The 23,403-nt window shown below is 37.9% G+C and overlaps 1 long non-coding RNA gene across 1 annotated transcript; it reads right to left on the minus strand.

Annotated features, from left to right (window-relative positions):
* Positions 1–4,754: 4,754 nt before the first annotated feature.
* On the minus strand, positions 4,755–13,343 carry LOC116532210. The gene is made up of 3 exons (XR_004260767.1): positions 13,210–13,343; positions 11,216–11,217; positions 4,755–4,788 (listed from the first exon to the last, which is right to left on the minus strand). It is a non-coding gene; the product is annotated as an uncharacterized LOC116532210 (long non-coding RNA).
* Positions 13,344–23,403: the final 10,060 nt, after the last annotated feature.

Genomic DNA, 23,403 nt, shown 5'->3' on the forward strand with positions numbered 1-23,403 from the left:
GAGAGTAGGCGTGGTAGATTTGGAGACGGGAGAAAGACAGATGGGGGTGTGTAAGAGCTCCTATTTGCACATGTTTAGTTACCGAAGTTTACTTGTCATCCATAGGGGCTGGAGAAACAGAATTGTTGAGACAACAGGACACAGTTAGGATTTAAAGCCACAAAACTGGACAGGCTCACCTAGAGAGAGTATAGCCAGGAGAAGAAGGTGCAGGGCTACTCCCTGAGATACTCTGACATTTAGAAGTTGGGTTGAGGAGCACAAGCCAGCAAAAGAGATTCAGAAGGACTGGACAGTGAACAGGACTTCTCTCTAAGGCCTCGCATGTCCAAACATGTCCAAACTTCTCACCAAGGCTTTTCACCACCAGCCTCAATGTCCTCACTCAGACTCTGCTCTCAATGCTCCTAGCCATACATGCACGGGAGTTGGCTTAAAATGGGACAACGACGACTTTGTGTGCGCGGGTCGGACTTCACTGTCTGATCATTTCTCAGTGGAGCTTTCAAAAGAGAGAGAGGTTCAGATGCAGAGAACTTCAAAGAGTGGGGTAGGCACTGCTCTGCTATTTCATGTGGCCCATCTCCTTCTTCCTTTCAGGAGGGGGAAATCAGAAGGAGCGGGGATGCAGTTCAGAGAGCAGAAGGGAAGAGAAGAAGGAAGAAGGAAGAGGACTGGAGCGAGGAGGGACGCCCATGGGAAGAGGGACAGATCAACTCTATACACAAAAGTAAATCAAAACACCCAAAACAGGGTTCTACGTAAAGAAGCCTCTTTCCATGAATTGCTTGATGCATAGCTGCAGGGAGGGTGTTTAGGGGAATAGAGAATGAAAACATAACTGTATTTTGGAGTAGGGAAGTTGTTTCTGTCAATTCACACCGTCCACACACAGCACCCCACCCCTGCCACTACCAAATTCCTCTAAATAAAAATAATTATGGGATACAGGCCAACAAAAAAGTCAGCCTTAGGCTCTTATTTAGGGAGAACTCGAAGGTGTTTGGATGTGCCCCTGTGGCTTAATAAATAATAACAATGATTGCTTAAGTTGTCCTGAGTCAATACAACAAATTTAGCAAACGGCCCTTTGGATCCTTATAAAGTGAAGAGTTGACAGAGACGGATTTGTGTATGGGGCAGGGATGGATTGGGTAGTCAGTCCTGTAGAAATGAGAACCCCAGGAGATGAGGACATATGTACAAGTATGTTTAACACGGAAGCATTCATATTGGGCAAACTAGGGCACAAAGCAAATATGCATCAGTTGAGGAGTGACTGATATGCTGGCGGTGCAGCCATTCTGAGGATCATTATGCAACCATTAACAAGTATGAGTTTTTTCTATATAAGCTGATTTAAGGGGATTTCCAAGATGTGCTCTTACCAGGCCAGAAGAGCAGGTTTGTTGTTGTCGTTTTGGTGCAAACAAAAGGAGACGGATCTTGGAGTCAGATTGGCTCTTAGGCTGAATTTCAGAGCAAGACACTTAGCCACTCTGAGCCTCAGTGTGCTCTCAGAGTTTGAATTTCAGAAACCCTAATTAAGCATCTTACAAATTCCCTTTGTAACAAGTAGATTTTCCCTAGCTCTGCTTAGAAACCAAGCAAAAGGGCTGTATTGACTGATGGTTTTCACATAGCCTTCCAGATATTTTTCTCTCTAAGAACCAATTCACCTTCTAATACATGCTTAAAGCTTTAACTATTGTCCTTCTTTGCTCTAATTTTCGGCAGTTGACAGAACTGATTTTATAACAATATACCTAGAGCTACACCCCCGGCCATGACTTAATAGTTGTGCTTACTTTGGTCAAGTTACTTTACCCCTTTTTTTCCTCCATCTTAGCTTTGGAGTGCTCATCTGTACAAAGGGATATTTAAAAGGATAAAAAGTGATAATGCATGGTAAATGTTTTTCACAGCGCCTGGCATATATTCAGTGCCCAATACAAGAAACTCATTAGTCTTACTTCCCTCTGTCCTGGGGATGTGCTTGTCCCGCTGGTTTTTGGTTTTTGAAGGTCCAATGTCTTTTCTTTCTGGTGCTCCAGGCAGCCTGGAATTTTCTCTCTAACCAGGAGCAAAGTGTCAGTACAGAGGGAGTCTGATCCTCTGGGCTGCATCCCAGGGTATAGCTCGATTTTACTCCAGGCAACTGCCTGATTCTCTGGCCTGAACTCGCTTAGCTCACACCCTCATGGAGCTTTTCTGTACTCGTCCCAATCATAGGACCTTTTCATGACCCACTTATTTATTTTCTGGAGGCCCAGGGCCTCGCACATTAATTAACACATGAAAGCATGGCATTTTCTGTACTCAAGGAAACCACCCAGAAGATTTAGGAACACTATCTCAACAAAATGCGGTATTGAGTCAGGAGAGAATTTTCTGTCAACTGCCATTCATCCTTTTGAGTAACCTTTTGGGGGCCATTTGGGGAGATAATTTACTGTAAGGTAATACGCTCCTTCAGCTTCTTTGCTGCAGGCTACTGAACACATTCTGAAGTCTCCGTGATGTCTCTGGAACAATATTACCAACATTCACCATTGTGATGTGATGCATTCATGGATTACTGAGGCATGAGTTGGCTGATCTCCCGTACCATGAGTTGCTGATCAATTTTAGGTTTTCACTTTGTTTAGTAGATGTAAAATGAAATCACCTTCAATGTGGTAAAATCTTCCTAAAGTCAAGGTGATTAACCTTGGGACTTCCGCCGATACACATTAATCTTTTTAAAACTGTCTCCAAATAATTGTTCCTAATGAAAAAACTATATGCACATGATAAATATAATAGTGATGATCAGAAACTACAAAAGAGCTTATCATTAAAAGCAGAGGTTTGAGGTCCCATCACTTTCTACTCCACAGCTGTGCTTCTCAGAGTAGACCACTTTAATAATTTCTGTTTGTCTTGTTCTGGCCATTACCTCCTTATATCTAAATAAAATGCCTAATCTGCTAATTCAATAATTGATCAACTTCAGACATCATCAAGAGACCACACTCTACCAGAGAGGAGGATTTAACTCACTCACACTATCTTCAATCTGCCCTTTGCTTGCTTGCTTGCTTGCTTCCTTCCTTCCTTCCTTCCTTCCTTCCTTTCTTGCTTTTTGCTTGCTTGCTTGCTTGCTTTCCTTTTTTTACTTTCTTTTTTTTCTTCCTTTTGTATTATACTTTAAGTTCTGGGGTACATGTGCAAAATGTGCAGATTTGTTATATAGGTATATAAGTGCCATGGTGGTTAGCTGCATCCACCACCCTGTCATCTACATTGGGTGTTTCTCCTAATGCTATCCCTCCCCTAGCCCCCCACCCCTGACAGGCCCCACTGTGTGATATTCCCCTCTCTGTGTCCATGTGTTCTCATTGTTCACTTCCCACTTATGAGTGAGAACATGCTGTGTTTGGTTTTCTGTTCTTGTGATAGTTTGCTGAGAATGGTGGTTTCCAACTTCATCCATGTCCCTGCGAAGGACATGAACTCGTCATTTTTTATGGCCGCATAGTAGTCCATGGTGTATATGTGCCACATTTTCTTTATCCAGTCTATTATTGATGGGTATTTGGGTTGGTTCCAAGTCTTTGCTATTGTGAACAGTGCTGCAATAAACACACGTGTGTGTGTGTGTCATTACAATAGAACAATTTATAAACCTTTGAGTATATACCCAGTAACGGGATTGCTGGGTCAAGTGGTATTTCTAGTTCTAGATCCTTGAGGAATCACCACACTGTCTTCCACAATGGTTGGACTAATAATTTACACTCCCACCAACGGTGTAAAAGTGTTGCTGTTTCTCCACATCCTCTCCAGCATCTGTTGTCTCCTGGCTTTTTGATGATCACCATTCTGACTGGTGTGAGATAGTATCTCATTGTGGTTTTGATTTTCATTTCTGTAATGACCAGTGATGATGAGCTTTTTATCCTATGTTTGTTGGCTGCATAAATGTCTCCTTTTCGGAAGTGTCTGTTCATATCCTTTGCCCACTTTTTGATGGGGTTCTTTGCTTTATACTTGTAAATTTAAGTTCTTTGTAGATACTGGATATTGGCCCTTTGTCGGATAGAGAGATTGCAAAAATTTTCTCCCATTCTGTAGGTTGCCTGTTCACTCTGATAGTTTCTTTTGCTGTGCAGAAGCTCTTTAGTGTAATTAGATCCCATTTGTGGATTTGGGCTTTTGTTGCCATTGCTTTTGGTGTTTTAGTCATGAAGGCTTTGCCCATGCCTACGTCCTGAATGATATTGCCTGGGTTTTCTTCTAGGGTTTTTATGGTTTTAGGTCTTATGTTTAAGTCTTTAGTTCATCTTGAGTTAATTTTTGTATAAGGAGTGAGGAAGAAATCCAGTTTCAGCTTTGTGCATATGGATAGCCAGTTTTCCCAACATCATTGATTAAATAGGGAATCCTTTCCCCATTGCTTATTTTTGTCAGGTTTGTCAAAGATGGGATGGTTGTAGAGGTGTGGCATTATTTCTGAGACCTATGTACTGTTCCATTGGCCTATATCTCTTTTTGGTACCAGTACCATGCTGTTTTGATTATTTAGCCTTGTAGTATAGTTTGAAGTCAGGTAGTGTGATGCCTGCAGCTTTGTTTTTTTTTGTTTTTGTTTTTTGTTTTGTTTGGTTTTGCTTTTGCTTAGGATTTTCTTGGCTATGCAGGCTTTGTTGTTGTTGTTGTTGTTGTTGTTGTTCCATATGAAATTTAAAGTAATTTTTCCAATTCTTTGAAGAAGTCAATGGTGGCTTGATGGGGATAGCATTGAATCTATAAATTACTTTAGGCAGTATGGCCATTTTCACGATATTTATTCTTCCTTACTATGAGCATGGAATGTTTTTCTATCTGTTTGTGTCCTCTCTTATTTGCTTGAGCAGTGGTTTGTAGTTCTCCTTGAAGAGGCCCATCACATCCCTTGTTAGTTGTATTCCTAGGCATTTTATTCTCTTTGTAGCAATTGTGAATGGGAGTTCACACATAATTTGGCTCTCTGTTGTTCTGTTATTGGCATATAGGCATACTTGTGATTTTTGCACATTGATTTTGTATCCTGAGACTTTGGTGAAGTTGCTCATCCGCTTAAGGAGGTTTTGGGTTATGACGATGGGGTCTCCTGTATATACAACCTATCATCTGCATACAGAGATAATTGGACTTCCTCTTTTCCTAATCGAATATCCGTTATCTCTATCTCTTGCCTGATTGTCGTTGCCAGAACTTCCGATACTATGTTGGATAGGAGTGGTGAGAAAGGGCATCCTTGTGTCATGCCGGTTTTCAAAGGGAATGCTTCCAGCTTTTGCGCATTCAGTATGATTATAAGCTGCGGGTTTGTCATGAATAGCTCTTACTATTTTGAGATACATTCCGTTGATACCTAGTTTATTGAGAGTTTTTGGCATGAAAATCGTTGAATTTTCTCGAAGGTCTTCTCTGCATCTATTGAGATAATCATATGGTTTCCAGTTCCACCCAGAACTTAAAGTATAATAAATAAATAATCATATGGTTTTTGTCTTTGGTTCTGTTTATGTGATAGATTACTTTTATTGATTTGTGAATGTTAAAACAGCCTTGCATCCCAGGGATGAAGCCGACGTGATCGTGGTGTATAAGCTTTTTGATGTACTGCTGGATTCAGTTTGCCAGTATTTTATTGAGGATTTTCGCATCGATGTTCATCAGGGATATTGGCCTGAAATTTTCTTTTTTTGTCGTGTGTCTACCAGGTTTTGATATCAGGATGATGTTGGCCTTATAAAATGAGTTAGGGTGGATTCCCTCTATTTCTATTCTTCAGAATAGATTCAGAAGGAATGATACCAGCTCCTCTTTGTACCTCTGACAGAATTTGACTGTGAAACCGTCTGGTCCTGAACTCTTTTCAGTTGCTAGGCTATTAATTGCTGTCTCAATTTCTGAACTCGTTATTGGTCTATTCAGGGATTCAACTTCTTCCTGGTTTAGTCTTGGGAGGGCGTAAGTGTCCGGGAATTTACCCATTTCTTCTAGGTTTTCTGGTTTATTTGCATACAAGTTTTTATAGTATTCTCTGATGGTAGTTTGTATTTCTGTGGGATCGTGGTGATATCCCCTTCATCATTTCTTATTGCATCTCTTTGATTCTTCTCTCTTTCCTTCTTTATTAGTCTAGCTAGCAGTCTATCTATTTTGTTGAGCTTTTCAAAAAATCATCTCCCGGATACACGGATTTTTTGAGGGTTTGTGTGTGTGTGTGTGTGTGTGTGTGTGTGTGTGTGTGCGCGCGCCTCTCTTTCCTTCAGTTCTGCTCTGATCTAAGTTATTTCTTGTCTTCTGCCAGCTTTTGAATTTGTTTTTTCTTGCTTCTCTAATTCTTTTAACTGTGACGTTAGGGTGTCGATTTTAGATCTTTCCTGCTTTCTCTTGTGGGTATTTAGTGCTATAAATTTCCCTCTACTCACTGCTTTAAATGTGTCCCAGAGATTCTGGTATGTTGTGTCTTTGTTCTCATTGGTTTCAGAGAACATTTTTATTTCTGCCTTCATTTCATTATTTATCCAGTAGTCATTCAGGAGCAGGTTGTTCAGTTTCTGTGTAGCTGAGCGGTTTTGAGTGAGTTTCCTAATCCTGAGTTCTAATTTGATTTCATTGTGGTCTGATAGTCTGTTACGATTTCTGTTCTTTTGCATTTGCTGAGGAGTGTTTTACATCCAATTATATGGTAAATTTTAGAATAAGTGTGATATGGTGCTGAGAAGAATGTATATTGTGTTGATTTGGGGTAGAGAGAGCTCTGTAGATGTTTTTTAGGTCCCCTTGGTCCAGTGCTGAGTTCAAGTCCTAGATATCTTTGTTAATTTTCTGTCTTGTTGATGTGTCTAATATTGACAGTGGGACGTTAAAGTCTCCCACTGTTATTGTGTGGCAGTCTAAGTCTCTTTGTAGGTCATTAAAAACTTGCTTTATGTATCTGGGTGCTCCTGTATTGGGTGAATATATATGTAGGATAGTTCACTCTTCCTGCTGCATTGATCCCTTTACCATTATGTAACGCCCTTCTTTGTCTCTTTTGATCTCGGTTGGTTTAGAGTCTTTTATCAGAGAGTAGGATTGCAACCCCTGCTTTTATTCTTTTTCTTTCCATTTGCTTGGCAAATATTCCTCCATCCCTTTATTTTGAGCCTATGTGTTAGTGTCTTTGCACATGAGGTGGGTCTCCTGAATACAACACACTGATGGGTCTTGACTCTTTATCCAATTTGCCAGTCTGTGTCTTTTAATTGGGGCATTTAGCCCATTTACTTTTGTGGTTAATATTGTTATGTGTCAATTTGATCCTGCCATTATGATGCTAGCTGGTTGTTTTGCCCGTTAGTTTATGTAGCTTCTTCATTGTGTCAGTGGTCTTTACTATTTGCTATGTTTTTGCAGTGGCTGGTACTGGCTGTTCCTGTCCATGCCTCATTCAGGAGCTCTTGTAAGGCAGGCCTGGTAGTGACAAAATCTCTCAGCATTTGCTTGGCTGTAAAGGATTTTATTTCTCCTTTGCTTGTGAAGCTTAGTTTGGCTGGATATGAAATTCTGGGCTGATAATTCTTTTCTTTAAAAATGTTGAATATTTGCCCCCACTCTCTTCTGGCTTGTAGGGTTTTCGCCGAGTGATCTGCTGTGAGCCTGATGGACTTCACTTTGTGAGTAACTGGACCTTTCTCTCTGGCTGACCTTAGCATTTTTTCCTTCATTTCAACCTGGGTGAATCTGACGATTGTGTGTCTTGGGGTTGCTCTTCTCAAGGAGTATCCTTGTGGCGTTCTCTGTATTTTCCAAATTTTAATGTTGGCCTGCCTTGCTAGGTTGGTGTTTTCCAACCTGGTTTCATTCCCCCCGTCACTTTCAGGTACACCGATCAAAGGTAGATTTGTTGTTTTCACATAATTCCGTATTTCTTGGAGGCTTAGCCCATTTCTTTTCACTCTTTTTTCTCTAATCTTGTCATCTCACTTTATTTCATTGAGTTGACCTTCAATCTCTCATATCCTTTCTTCCACTTGATCAATTCAGCCATGGGTACTTGTGTATGCTTCACGACATTCTCATGCTGTGTTTTTCAGCTCCATCAGGTCATTTTGTTCTTCTTTAAACTGGTTATTCAATTAGTTAGGAATTTGTCTAACCTTTTATCAAGGTTCTCAGTTTCCTTGCACTGGGTTAGAACACGCTCTTTTAGCTCAGAGGAGTTTGTTATTACCCACCTTCCAAAGCCTGCTTCTGTCAATTCATCAAACTCAAACTCATTCTTTGCCCAGTTTTGTTCCCTTGGTGGCAAGTCCTTGTGATCCCTTGAAGAAGAGGTTTTCTGGTTTTTGGAATTTTCAGCCTTATTGTGCTGGTTTTTCCTTGTCTTTGTGGATTTATCCATCTTTGGTCTCTGAAGTCAGTGACCTTTGGATGGGGTCTCTGAGTGAACGTCCTTTTTGTTGATGTTAAAACTATTCCTTTCTGTTTATTAGTTTTCCTTTAAGCAGTTAATGTCCTCTGCAACAGGTCTGCTGGAGTTTGCTGGAGATCCACTCCAGACCCTGCTTGTCTGGCTATCACCAGTGGAGGCTGCAGAACAGCAAAGATTGATGCCTGTTTCTTCTTCCAATAGCTTCGTCCCAGAGGGGCACCCACCATATGCCAACCAGAGCTCTTTTGTCTGAGATGTTTGTTGACCCCTGCTGGGAAGTGTCTCCCAATCAGAATACACAGGGGTCAGGGATCCACCTGAGGAGGCAGTCTGTCCCTTATCAGAGCTCAAACTCGGTGCCTGGGAGATCTGCTGCTCTCCTCAGAGCTGCCAGGCAGAGATGTTTATGTCTGCTGAAGCTGTGCCCACAACACCCCTTCCCCTAGGTGCTCTGTCCCAGGAAATTGGGGGCTTTATTTATAAGTCCCTGATGGGCTGCTGCCTTTTTTCACAGATGCCATACTCAGCAAGGCCACTGCAGGCAGACTGTCTCACTGGATTCTTTCTTCACCCAGTTTGAACTTTCTGGTGGCTTTGTCTACACTGCAAGGCTAAATCTGCCTACTGGAGCCTCAGCGATGTCAGAAGCTCCTCCCCCACCAAGCTCACATGCCTCAGGCCAAGCTCAGACTGCTGTGCCAGCTATGAGAATTTCAAGCCAGTGGATCTTAGCTTGCTGGTCTCTGTGGGGGTGGGACCCACTGAGCCAGACCACATGCTGCCTTGGCTTCAGCCCCCTTTCCAGAAGAGTTCACATTTCTGTCTGACTGGCATTCCAGGTGCCACTGGGGTACGGAAAAAAAAAAACTGCTGTGGCTAGATCAGTGTCTACCCAAAAGGCCACCCCATTTTGTGCTGTAAACCCAGGGCCCTGGTGGTGGTGTAGGTACCGTAGGGAATCTCCTGGTCTGCGGTTGCAAAGACTGTGGGAAGAGCACAGTATCCATGCTGGAGTGCAGGGTACAGAATCTAATGGCTTCCCTTGGCTAGGAGAGGGAGTGTCCCGACCCCTTACACATCCTGGGTGAGGTGACGCTCGGCCCTGCTTCAGCTCACCCTCCTTGGGCTGCACCCACTGTTCAACCAGTCCCAGTGAGATGAACCAGGTACCTCAGTTGGAAATGCAGAAGTCACCTGCCTTCTGCATCAGTCTCACTGGGAGCTGCACATTGGAGCTGTTCTTATTCACTCATCTTTCCACCAATCCCCCTGTCGTTCTTTCTGGCAATTTTTTATACCTTTTGATCTTTAGATCTTCTACTGGTGACTCTAGTAACTTTAAGTGATATACTTAACTCTCAGTTACTAGTATACGCCTTCATCGCCTTTCCCATAAAATGAGTATGTTACGACCCTTTTCCCCTCCCTTAGCCTCTCCTCCTTCTTTCTGTATCCTCTTTTTTAAACTGACTGCTGATTACTTACATCCAATCCTGAAAACTTAATCGAATTACTTGGGCTTTGAAAAGCAACACAAGCCTTTTACCTTTTAATGGATCTCTAATAATGTTGGCCACAGGGCCACATTTCTTCGCAGTTTAGGGTGAACCACTAGAGGGAGGTTAATCCTGATATCAAGCGTGAATCCTCTTTTTTATTCTGGATTCCATGGACTCCTGAAAGGTCTGCCACTTTTGAAGTTTTTTTTTTTTTTTTTAAGTTTATTCATTAAGTATTTTTCGATTTTTTTTTTTTTTTGGTGGTACATAGCAAGTGTATACTTTTATGGGGTACATGAGATGTTTTGATAAAGGCATGCAACGTGAGACAAGCACGTCATGGAGAATGCAGTATCCATCCCCTCCAGCATTTATCCTTTGTGTTACAAGCCATCTTTTAGTCATTTTAAGATGTACCATTAAGTTGTTACTATGTTCATCCTGTTGTGCTGTCAATAGTATGCCTCATCCACTCTTTCTATTTTTGTTATGTACTCATTAACCACCCCACCTCCTTCCCCCCACACCCCACTACTTTTCCAGCTTCTGGTAACCATCTTTCTACTCTCTATGCCATGAATTCAACTGCTTTCATTTTTAGATTACACAAATAAGTGAGAACACACAATGTTTGCCTTTCTGTGCCTGGCTTATTTCACATAACATAATGATCTCCAGTTCCACCCATGTTGCTGCCAATGAGTGGATCTCATTCTTTTTTGTGGCTGAATATTACTCCATTGTGTATATGTACCATGTTTTCTTTACCCATTCATCTGTTGATGGACACTTAGGTTGCTTCCCAATCTTAGCTATTGTAAACAGTGCTGCAATAAACATAGGAATGCAGATACCGCTTTGCTTTACTGATTTCCTTTCTTCTCGGTGTGTACCCAACAGTGGGGTTGCTGGATCGTATGGAATCTCAACTTTTTGTTTTCTGAGGAACCTGCAAACTGCTCTCCATAGTGATTGTACTAATTTTTATTCCCACCAACAGTATACAAGGGTTCCCTTTTCTCCACAGCCTCACTAGTGTTTGTCATTGCCTGTCTTTTGGATGTAAGCCATTTTAATTGAGATGAGATGATATTTCACTGTAGTTTTGATTTACATTTCTCTAGTGGTCAATGATGTTGAGCACATTTTCATATGCCTCTTTGCCATTTGTATGTCTCCTTTTGAGAAATGTCTATTCAGATCTTTTGCCTGTTTTAATCTGATTATTAGATATTTTTCCTAAACAGTTGCTTGGGTTCATTACATCTTCTGGTTATTAATCCCTTCTCAGATGGATAGTTGGGAAATCCATTCTGCACGTTGTTTCTTCACTGTGTTGATTGTTTTCTTTGCACCCAAAGTTTTCTTGTAGTAGTTGCATAGTTTGAGGTCTTAGATTTAAGTATTTAATCCATTTTGATTTGATTTTTGTATATAGTGAGACATAGGGTATGGCTTCATTCTTCTGCCTATAGATAATCCAGTTTTCATAGCACCACTTATTGAAGACACTATCTATTCCCCAGTGTATGCTCTTACAACCTTGGTCAAAAATGGGTTCACTGTAAGTGTGTTGATTTATTTCTGGGTTCTCTAATCTGTTCAATTGGTGTATGTATCTGTTTATATGCCAGCACCATGTTGTTTTGATTACTCTAGCTCTGTAGTTTATAATTTGGAGTCAGGTAATGTGATTCCTCCAGGTTTGTCCTTTTCCTTAGGATAGCGTCAGCGATTCTGGGTCCTTTGTGGTTCCATAAACCTTTTAGGATTGTTTTCTCCATTTCTGAGAAGAATGCCATTGGTCTCTTGAAAGGGATTGCATTGAATCTGTAGCTTACTTTGGGTAGTATGGACATTTGAACAATACTGATTATTTCAATCCATGAGCATGAAATATGTTTTTTTTCTTCTTTTCTTTTTTTCTTTTTTGGTGTCCTCTTTAACGTCCTTCATCAGTGTTTTACAGTTTTCATTACAGAGATCTTTCAATTATTTGATTAAGTTAATTCCTCAGTATTAATTTTTTGTGTGGCTCTTGTAAATGGAATAACTTTTAAAATTTCTTTTTCACATTGTTCACTGGTGGCATATAGAAATGCTACTGATTTTTTGCATGGTGATTTTGTATCCTGCAAGTTTACTGAATTTATCAGTTCTAATGGTTTTCTGGTGGAGTCTTTGGGTTTTTGCAAATATAAGATAATGTCATCAGCAAACAAGAATACGTTGATTTTTTACTTTTCTGTTTGGGTGCCCTTCATATCTTTCTCTTGTTTGATTGCTCTAGCTAGAACGTCCAGTACTATGTTGAATAACAGTGGTAAAAGTGGGCATCCTTGTCACATTCCAGATCCCAGAGAAAAGTCTGTTTTTCTCCATTCAGTGTGATAGTAGCTGTGGGTCTCTCATACATGGCTTTCATTTTGTTGAGGTATGTTTCTTTCATCCCCAGTTTTGTGAGGGTTTTTATCATGAAGGGATATTGAATTTTACCAAATACTTTTTCAACACCAATTCAAATGATCACATGATTTTTAACCTATATTCTGTTGAGATGATGATGTATCAAGGTCATTGATTTTCATATGTTGAATCATCCTTGCATCCCAGAGATAAACCTAACTTGGTCATGACTAATTACCTTTCTAATGTATTGTTGAATTCGACTTGCTAGTATTTTGTCGGGGATTTTTCATCAGTATCCATCAGAGATATTAGCCTATGTTTTTTGTTTTTTGTTTTTTTCCCCTGATGTGTCTTTTTCTAATTTGGGTATCAGGGTAATACTGGGCTTGTAGAATTAGTTTAAAAGTATTCCCTTCTCCTCTGTTTTTTGAGATAGCTTCAGTAGGATTGACATTAGTTATGGTGTAAGAAAGGGGTCCAGTTTTAATCTTCTGTATAGGGCTAGCCAGTTATCCCAGCACCATTTATTGCATAGGTAATCCTTTCCTCATTGCTTGTTTCTGTCTGCTTTGTTGAAGATTAGATGGTTTTAGGTGTGTGGCCTTATTTCTGGGCTCTCTATTCTATTCCGTTGGTCTATGTTTTTGTACCAGTACCAATCTCTTACTGTAGCCCTGTAGTATAGTTAGAGGTTGGGTGCCATGATGCCTCCAGCTTTGTCCTTTGTGTTTTTTTAATCATTGACTTGTCTATTTAGGCTCTTTGTGGGTTCCATATGAATTTTAAAACAATGTTCTCTAGTTCTGTGAAGAACATCAGTGGTAGCTTAATACGAATAGCGTTGAATACATAAATTACTTTGCGCAGTAGGGCCATTTTAATGATGCTGATTCTTCTTATCCATGACCATGGAATGTTTCTTCATTTGTTTACGTCATGTGTAATTTCTTTGAGCAGTGGTTTGCAGTTCTTTTTGTAGAGCTCTTTCACTTTTCTGATTACCTGTATTCCTAGGTATTTTATCCTTTCTGTGGCGATTATGAATGGGAGTTTGTTCCTGATTCGGCTCTTGTCTTGACTGTTGTTGGTGTATAGGAATGCTAGTGATTTTTGTGTGTTGGTTTTATATCCTGAGACTTTGCTGAAGTTGTTTATTAGCTTAAGAAGCTTTGGGGCTGAGACTATGGGGTTTTCTAGATAGAGGATCATGTCATCTGCACACAGGGATTATTTGACTTCCTCCCTTCCTATTTGGATGCTCTTTGTTTCTCTTGCCTCTCTGCTTTGGCCAGGACTTCCAATAACACGTTGAATCAGAGTGATGAGAGAGGGCATCCTTGTCCTGTGCCAGTTTTCAAGGGGATGTTTCCAGCTTTTGTACATTCAGTATGATGCTCCCTGTTGGTTTTCCGCAGATGTCTCTTAATATTTTGAAGTGTGTTCCTTCATTACCTAGTTTATCGAGAGATTTTAACATGAAGAGTTGTTGGATTTTATCAAAAGTCTTTCCCACATCTGTCGCGATGATCATGTTGGTTACATCTTTAGTTCTGTTTATATGATGAATTGCATTTATGAATTTGCACATGTTGAAACAACTTTGCATCCGAGACATAACGCCTAACTGATTGTGTTAAGTAAGCTTCTTGCTGTGTTGCTGGATTCAGTTTGCCAGTATTCTGTTAAAGATTTTTGCATCTATGTTCATCAAGGATATTGGCCTGAAGTTTCCTTTTCTGTATGTGTCCCTGCCACCTTTTGATATCGGGATGATGCCGGCCTCATAGAACGAGTTAGGGAGGAGTCGTTTCTTTCAAATTATTTGGAATAGTTTCTGCAGGAATGGTACCAGCTCTTTGTACATCTAGTAGAATTCAGCCATGAATCTGTCTTGTCCTGAACTTTCTTCTTCTTCTTGGGGGGTGGTAGGCTATATGATACAGACTCAATTTCCAGCTCATGGTTGGTCTGTTCAGGGATCCAATTTTTTTCCAGTTCAGTCTTGAAAGAGTGTACGTGTCCAGGAATTTATCCATCTCCTCTAGATTTTCTAGTTTGTGTGCATAGAGGTGTTCATAGTATGCTCTGATGGTTACTTTTATTTCCATGGGGTCAGTGTTAATATCCCTTTGCCATTTTTGATTGTGTATATTTGAGTCTTTGCTCTTTTCTTCTTTATTAGTCTTTATTAGTCTGTTGGCCTGTTTTATTAATTTAACAAAAAACAGCTCCTGGATTCGTTAATCTTTTGAATGGCATTTTGTGTCTCAGTCTCCTTTTGTTCAGTTCTGATTTTGATTACTTGTTGTCTTCTACTACTTTTAGGATTGGTTTGCTTTTGGTTCTCTAATCCTTTTAGTAGTGATGTTAGGTTGTTAAATTGAGATCTTTCTAACTTTTGAATGTGGGCATTTAGTGCTATAAATTTCCCTTTTAGCACTTCCGTAGCTGTGTCCCAAAGATTCCGATATGTTGCATCTTTTTTTCTCATTAGTTTCAAAAAACTTTTTGATGTTTGCCTTTATTTTGTTATTTACCCAAAAGTCATTCAGGAGCAAATTGTTCAACCTCCATGTAATCATACAATTTAGAGTGAATTTCTTTGTCTTGATTTCTAATTTGAATCTGCTGTGGTCAAAGAGATTGTTTTGATTTCAGTTCTTTTGCATTTGCTGAGGAGTGTTTTACTTCTGATTATGTGATCGATTTTAGAGTATGTGCCATGTGGCAACCAGAAGAATGTACATTCTGTTGTTTTGGCATGGAGAGCTCTGCAGATGTCTATCAGGTTCATTTTATCCAGCACTGAGTTCAGGTCCTGAATATCTTTGTTAATTCTCTGTCTCTATGGTGTTTTTAATATTGTCAGTGGGGTGGATAAATCTCCCACTATTATTATGTGGGAGTCTAAGTCTCGTCGAAGGTCTCTAAGAACTTGCTGTATTAATCTGGGTGCTCCTGTGCTGGGTTCATATATGCTTAGCACAGTTAGATCCTCTTGTTGAATTGAACTCTTTATCATTACATAATGCCTTTCTTTGTCTTTTTTGATCTCTGTCGCTTTTAAGTCTTTTTTCTCAAACTAGGATTGCAACCTCTGCTTTTTCCTGTTTTCCATTTGCTTGGTAGATCTTTCTCTGTCCCTTTATTTTGAACCTATGTTTGTCATTGCATTTGAGATGGGTCTCTTAATGACAATGGGTCTTGGTTCTCTAACCGACTTGCCACTCTGTGCCTGTTAATTGGGGTGGTAAGCTCATTTACCTTCAAGGTTATTACTGATATGTGTGGATTTGATCCTGTCTTTGTGATGTTAGCTAGTTATTCTGCAGACTTGTCAATGTGGCTGTTTCATAGTGTCACTGGTCTGTGTACTTCAGTATATTTTTGTAGTGTTTGGTAATGGTCCTTCCTTTCCATATATGGTGCTTCCTTCATGAGCTCTTGTCAGGCATGTCTGGTGGTAACAAATACCCTCAGCATTTACTCGTTTGAAAAGGATCCTGTTTTCACACTCATCAAAATGGGTATTATTTAATTTTTTTTAAAAAAAAGCATATGCTGTTGAGGTGCAGAGAGTCAGAAACACTTATACACTGTTGGTGGGAATGTACATTAGTTCAACCATTGTGGACGACAGTGTGCTAATTCCTGGAAGACCCCAAAACAGAAATACTATTCAATCCAGCAATCACATTACTGGATATATACCCGAAGGAATATAAATTATTCTATCACAAAGACACGCACATGCAGCACCTTTCACAATAGCAAAGACATGAAGTCAACCTAAATCCTCATCCATGGTATGCTGGATAAAGAAAATGTGGTACATATGCATCATGGAATATTATGCAGCCTTAAAAAAGAATGAGATTATCTCCTTGAGCTAGAGGCCATTATCCTTAGCAAAGGGATGCCGGAACAGAAAACCAATTACGACATGTTGTTACTTACTAGTGGGAGCTAAATGATGAGAACACATGGACACATTGAGGGAAACAACACACACTGGGGCCTATCAGAGGGTAGAGGTTGGGAGGAGTGAGAGGATCAAGAAAAAATAACTAATGAGTACCAGTCTTAATACATGGCTGATAAAAGAAACCCCCATTTCACAAGTTCACCAACCTTACAATCTAAAACAAACTGCATATGTAACCCTGAACATAAGATGAAAATTAAATTTTTTTAAAAATTAAAAATTAATTAAGGTAGACAGGAGGACTAAGTGCAGGAGGTTTTTGTGTGACACAGTAACTATAGTTAATAACAATGTATTGTTTACTTAAAAATTGATGAAAGTAGATTTTAAATATTCTCATCACAAAATATATGTGAGGTAATGAATATTTTAATTCATTTGATTTGTATTTCACAATGTATACATATATCAAAATATCATATCGTATATCACATATATGTATAGTCAATTGTAAAATCGACTACTTAAAAATCAATTACTGTAATCCATCACTTCAGCAGTTTAAATAGGAAAAATCACAATTATATCAACACATGAAGAAAAAGTGTTTGAAAAAATCCAGCTCTCATTCATGAGCAAAATCCCAAGTAATCAAGACATAGAGGATAACATCCCCATCTTGGTAAATAATGTCTTCAAAAAAATACTGCTAACATTCTAGTCAATGGTGGGAAATTTGAAGCTTTCCAATAGTAGAAACATCGTAAGAATGTCTCCTCTCACCACTGCTTTTGACATTTTACTGAGTGTCTTAGATAATTCAATCAGATAATGAAAATATAAGTACACAAACTGAGAAGAAATAAATACAATTGTCTTTTTTTCACAGATGACAAGATATATGTTAAAAAAATTAGAAGAGTCAACAAAAAATACCCCTTGGAACTAGTAAATGATTATAATGAGATTTAAGAGTACAAGGCTAACAGCCAAGTGTTCTGGCCCACGCCTATAATCCTAGCACTTTGGGAGGCAGAGGCAGGCAGATTACCAGAGGTCAGAAGTTCAAGACCAGACTGGCCAACATGGTGAAAAGCCGTCTCTACTAAAAATGCAAAAATTAGCAGGGTGCAGTGGATGCGCCTGTTATCCCAGCTACTCGGGAAGCTGAGGCAGGAGAATTGCTTGAACCAGAGAAGCGAAGGTTTCAGTGAGCGGATGTTTCAGTGAGCCAATATCACACCACTGCACTCCAGCCTGAGTGACAGAGCGAGACCTAGTCTCAAAAATAAATAAACAAACAAATAAATAAAGCAAGGTTAATATGAAAAATATCAATTGTTTTCCTATATACAAGAAATGAAGTGAAAGGATAATCTGCAGATGAATTTGGAGAGTAGTGACATCTTAATATTATTAGTCTTCCAATCTAATAACATGTAATGCTTTTCCATTTATCTTCTTTCATATCTTTCAGCAATGTTTTGTAGTTACCAGAGTATAGGTTTGGCATTTCTTTTGTTAATTATATCAGTAAGTATTTTTTTCCCTCTGTGATGCTATTATAAATAGAATTCTTTTAATTTCCTTTTTGGATTGCTCATTGCCATTATAGGAAAATAAAATTGATGTTTGTGTATTAAAAAAGACAAAATACCATTTACAATAGCATCCTCAAAATGAAATACCTAGGTACAAATATTGCAAAATATATACAAGACCTGTATTAGGAAAACTACGAAACTGTGATGAAAGAAAGCAATGAACAACTAAATAAATGAATATGCCATATCTGTTATTTTATGTGTGTTGTTGAGTTGCTTCCCCTGTCTTATCTGACCAAGACATCTAAACCTACCTTCTTTCTGGGTCAGGGCTCTACTAGAGAGTATCCTATCTTTGTAGGAATAAACTGGACACAGGTTAGACAAGAGCCTCATGATGTCTACCAGTAAAAACAAGTTTTCTGTGATAGGGACAGCTGGCCACTGCTCAGACACTTAGGAATTAGGCCATCCACAGGATGAAGAATTATCCTGTAAAAGATATAGCGTAAACATTCATGACCAAATGCCTTGAAGCCCTGACTGGCAGGGCTAGAATTTTTAGCCATCCTCCTGAGAAAGATCACAAGACCAAATTAAAAAAAGGAAAATACAATGTCAAAGCTAGCTAAAGAACTCCACCAGAGAAAAATGTAGACAACTCTACTTTATTACAATTTCTTTAAAAATTCTCAACAAAATACTAGCAATCCAAATGCAACAATATATCAAAATAAATATACACTGTGAACAAGTGGGATTTATCTAAGGAATGCCAGGATGGTTCAACATAATGAAAATCGATCAATGTAATACACTTTATTAATAGAATGAAGAAAAAAATGTCACAACCTCATTTCAATACATGCAGAAAAGCATTGACTTGACAAAAGTTAATCCTCTTCCACAATTGAGGACATTAACCCTCTTTCACAATTAAAACACACACACACACACACACACACACACACACACACACACACACTCAGCTAACTAGGAATAGAAGAAAAATTTCTCATCAGGATAAAGAGCATTTATGAAAAACCCTCAGCTAACATCATACTTAATAGTAAAAACCTGGAAACTGTTTCCCAAGATCAGAAACAAGACAAGGATGCTTACTTTCATCACTTCTTTCAACATTGTCCTGGAAGCTGCAGCCAAAACAATTGGCCAAGAAAAAAAAGGCACCCAAATTGAAACAGAAGTAAAATTATGTATCTTTGCTGATGACATTATCCTACCTATAGGATATTTTACAAAATCCACCAAAAATATTACAGGTAATAAACAATTTTAGCAGATCACAAGACCAACATAAAAAATAATTTGCATTTCTATGTACTAATAATAAACATTATCAAGATAAAATTAAGAAACACTTTCATTTACAATAGAATCAAGTGATAAAATACTTAACAATAAAGTTAACCAAGAAAGTAAAAGTCTTGTACTCTGAAAACTAAAACATTGCTGAAATAAATGTTGAAAGGTCTAAATGAATAGAAAACATCCTGCAGTTATGGATTGAAAGACTTATTATTAAGATTTGATAATACTCCAAAATTACAAATTCAATACAATGCCTTTCAAAATATGATCTGACTTTCTCAAAAATGAAAAAAACTGATTCTAATATTTATATGATTGCACAGCCTTGTAAGTGAGTTAAGCACCACTGAATTGTCCACTTTAAAATGGTTAATTAAGTGAATTTACCTAAATAAAGCAAGAGCAAACATAGAAAAAAGCTACATTATGTACTCAGTAAAAAAGATGAAAAATGACAGCAGATGTTTATTATCAGGTACCATATAAGCAACAAGATGTGTTGTTCCCAAGCGAGTTGAATGAAAGTGCCACACTCTGAAATTGAATCAGGAGTCCTTTATTTGCCAGCAACTGAGAGATGGCTAATGCTCAAAATTCTCTCTGCCCTGAAGAAGGGGCTTTGTTTTCCTTTTATACCTTGCTTAAAGGAGGGGAGAGGGAGTTTAGCTAAAGCAAATTTTTTACAGAAGCAGAGCAAGCACAAAGTTAAAAAGTTAAACTACTGCAGAAAGATAAGCAGTTGCAGGTGTTGGGGCTTTCGATTATCAGCAGACATATTCCTAGGGGTGGCTGGTACTATCAGCAGATGCATCTTCTGGCTGGTGCAGCTCAACTCGATATCTTATCAGTAAGGACATTCCTGGGTCTGCTTGGAGTCAGCTTAACCCAGCTATGTGCTCAGGGAAAGGAAAAGGGGTGGGGGGCAACTGAAGAAGCTAACATGGAGTCTGTCCAGCTCAAGAAGCTAACATGGAGTCTGTACAGCTCACAACTAAGAAAGAGAGAGTCGGTTAGGCTAACAAAGGGTTGGTTATCAAAGATGAAGACATGATAGAAACATCTCGATTTGTGTGATTTTGATCATTTAAAATATATAGAGCTTCTTTGATGATCTACCATGTGATCTGTCTATCAAGGAGAATGTTCTATATGAGCACAAGATAAACATGCATTCTGTTACTTTAGGGTGGAGTGTTGTTAGGTCTAGATTATGAACAGCATTGCTCAAGCCTTTGATTCATATTTCTTCTTTTATTGTCTGCCTAGTTGTTCTATCAATTATTGAAATTGAAAAGGGAGCATTGAAGTCTCCAATGTTTTCACTGAGTTGCTTATTTTCAATTCTATCAGATTTTGCTTTGTGTTTTTTTCAACTCTGTTGATATGTGCACATGGGTTCACGATTATTATGTCTTCTTTATGGATTGAGCCCTTTGTCCTTATAAAATACAGCTGTTCCTTGAACAACATGGGTTTGAACTGCACTGGTATGCTTATATGTAGATTTTCTTCCACCTCTGCCACATCGGAGACAAGATCAACCCCTCCTGTTCTTCCTACTCCTCAGATTACTCAACGTGAAGATGATAAGAATGAAGACATTTATGATGATGATTTATTTTTATCTAATGAATAGAAAATGTATTTTCTATTCCTTATCTTTCTTAATAACATTTTCTTTTCTCTAGCTTACTTTACTGTAAGAATATAGTATACAAGACATATAATATAAAAATATGTGTAAATTTACTTTGTGCTGTCAGTAAGGCTTCCAGTCAACAGTAGGCTATTAAAAGTTAAGTTTATGGGAGTAAAAGTTGTACATGGATTTCTGACTGCATGGTGAGTCAGTGCTCCTAACCCCTGTGTTGTTCAAAGATCAACTGTGCATGTTTTACTCTCTAGTAAAAAAAAAAAAAAATTATTTGTTTTCTATCTCCTTTCCTTGGTATCTAGTAAAAAAAAAATTATGTCTGTTTTGTCTAATACTATTACCACCACCCCCAGTCTCTGTTGGATACTATTTGTATGGTATATAATTTCAATTATTTCACTCTTAACCTTTTTTGTTGTTGTTGTTGTTTGTTGTAAGGTGTAGTTCTTATTGAGAGCATTTGTATAGATAATTTTTTATCCATTCTGCCAATATATGCTTTTAGTTGAAGTGTTGTTTAATACATTTGTGTATAACTACTTTTAAATTAGGGTTTACATCTGAAATTTTTCAATTTGATTTCTATAAATTGTCAACCTTTTCTCCCTTTATCGTTCTATAACAGCCTTCTTATGTGTTCAATAGGTATTTTCATATATGATTTTACATCTCTTGCCATTTATCTTGCTACATTAATCAGAGGTAGTTCTTTCTTTAAAGATTACCCTGTGATTACAATTAACATATTAACTTTAAAAATCTACTCAGAATAATAGCAACTTTATTTAAATAATATACAATTTTCTCCCATGTAGCTCCATTTCTCCCACCTATTTTATGCTATTATTGTCATGCAAATTATATTTTTATACATTATATGCCTATCAATGCCATTTTATATTCATTGCTTTTCCCAGTTTTTCTTTTTTATTATTATTACTATACTATGTTTTAGAGATGGTTCTTGATACACACACTGAAACATTTATTTAGTGGTAAATGGGACATCATATCTGAAACTTAAATTTAAAAAAAGCAATATGTGTATGCCTACGAAGAGAAAATAATAAGGCAAACATGGAAAATTATTAATAGTTGGTGAATATGGGTGAAGAGCATACAATTTTGTACTAATCTTGCAACTTGTCTATGTTTGAAATTATTTCTATTTATTTTTTATTTCAATAGGTTTGGATAACCTGAATACAGGCTATTGTTTTCAATAGTCTGAAAACAACATTACTATCTTTGTATATCTCCATCAGAGTTCTTGGATTACCAGGTACATTGCCAATGAGTAGTAATATTTTGAATGGAGTCTTTTTTTTTTCTGAGCAGTAGGATCTCAACAGTGAGTTTAAAAGATATTTACTCATGCCCCTTCTGTTCCTTCCCTATAATTCTTCTTTACACTGTGCTTCCCATCACCAGGCAACCACTGATCTGTTTTCTGTGGCTATAGATTACTTTCCATTTTCTAGAATTATAAACAACTGTTGATTGTCATACACACGCACACTCATCACAATATGAATTTCTTTTGGCCTGGTTTCTTTCACTTGATCTTAGCCAAAAGGCCAAGAAGCAGTGGCCTGGTTTCTTTCAATAAGAATAATTATTTTGAAATTCTTTGTGTTGTAACAAATGTGTTGTGTTGTTTGTGTTATAATATATTAATAAATACTGATGACCTATTGATTGCTGACAAGTACACTGTTATATAGATATACAATAGTTCATTCATTCACCTGTTGATGAACATTTAAGATGTTTCTAATTTTCGGCTATTGCAAATAAAGCTGTTATGAACATACATGTACACATTTTGTATGGATATATGCTTTCATTTGGCTTGGGTAAATTCCTTAGAATGCAATGGCCAAGGCATATAGTAAGCGTATATTTAACTTTTATTAGTTTACAAAAACTGTTTTTCAAAGTGGTTGCACCACTTTTACATGCTTATCAGTGATATATGACTGTTCCAGTTCCTTTACATCCTATCTCATGGTATTTTTAATTTTAGCCATTCTACTACATGTGTAGCAATATGAAATTGTGGATTTTAGTTGTAGTTTTATCATGATCAGAAATAATAAGCATATTTTCATGTGCTTATTTCTCATCCATGTCTATTCTTTGGTAAGGTGCTTTGTTCTATTTGGTCTTCTTTCAATTTGATTGGTTGTATTTTTATTATGGAGAATATACATATAGTTCCATATGTATGTTCTGGATAACAGCCTTTTATCAGATAGATGTCACATATAAGAAAAGTTTACTTAACACAAGATCATAACAGATTTTGATATGTTTTGCCTAGAATTTAAGCTTTCATTTAGGTCTGTGATCCACTTTGAGTCTATTTTGGCCTATGTATGAGGTATGGAGCAGTGCTCTTTTTGAGGTGTTATAAATACCCAATTGTTTCAACACCATTTGTTGAAAAGTCTATCCTTTCTACCCTGACTTGTCTTTGTACCTGTGTTGAAAAATTGGTTCTCCTTATATGGGTATTTTTTCTGCATTATCTATTTTGTTCCATCATCCATTTTTTTTTTCTATTTTTATGCAGTATCACGCTGTCT

Source organism: Sapajus apella, unplaced genomic scaffold (genome assembly GCF_009761245.1).
Source record: "Sapajus apella isolate SASKATOON/1434 unplaced genomic scaffold, GSC_monkey_1.0 scaffold75, whole genome shotgun sequence".
Taxonomy (NCBI): Eukaryota; Metazoa; Chordata; class Mammalia; order Primates; family Cebidae; genus Sapajus; species Sapajus apella.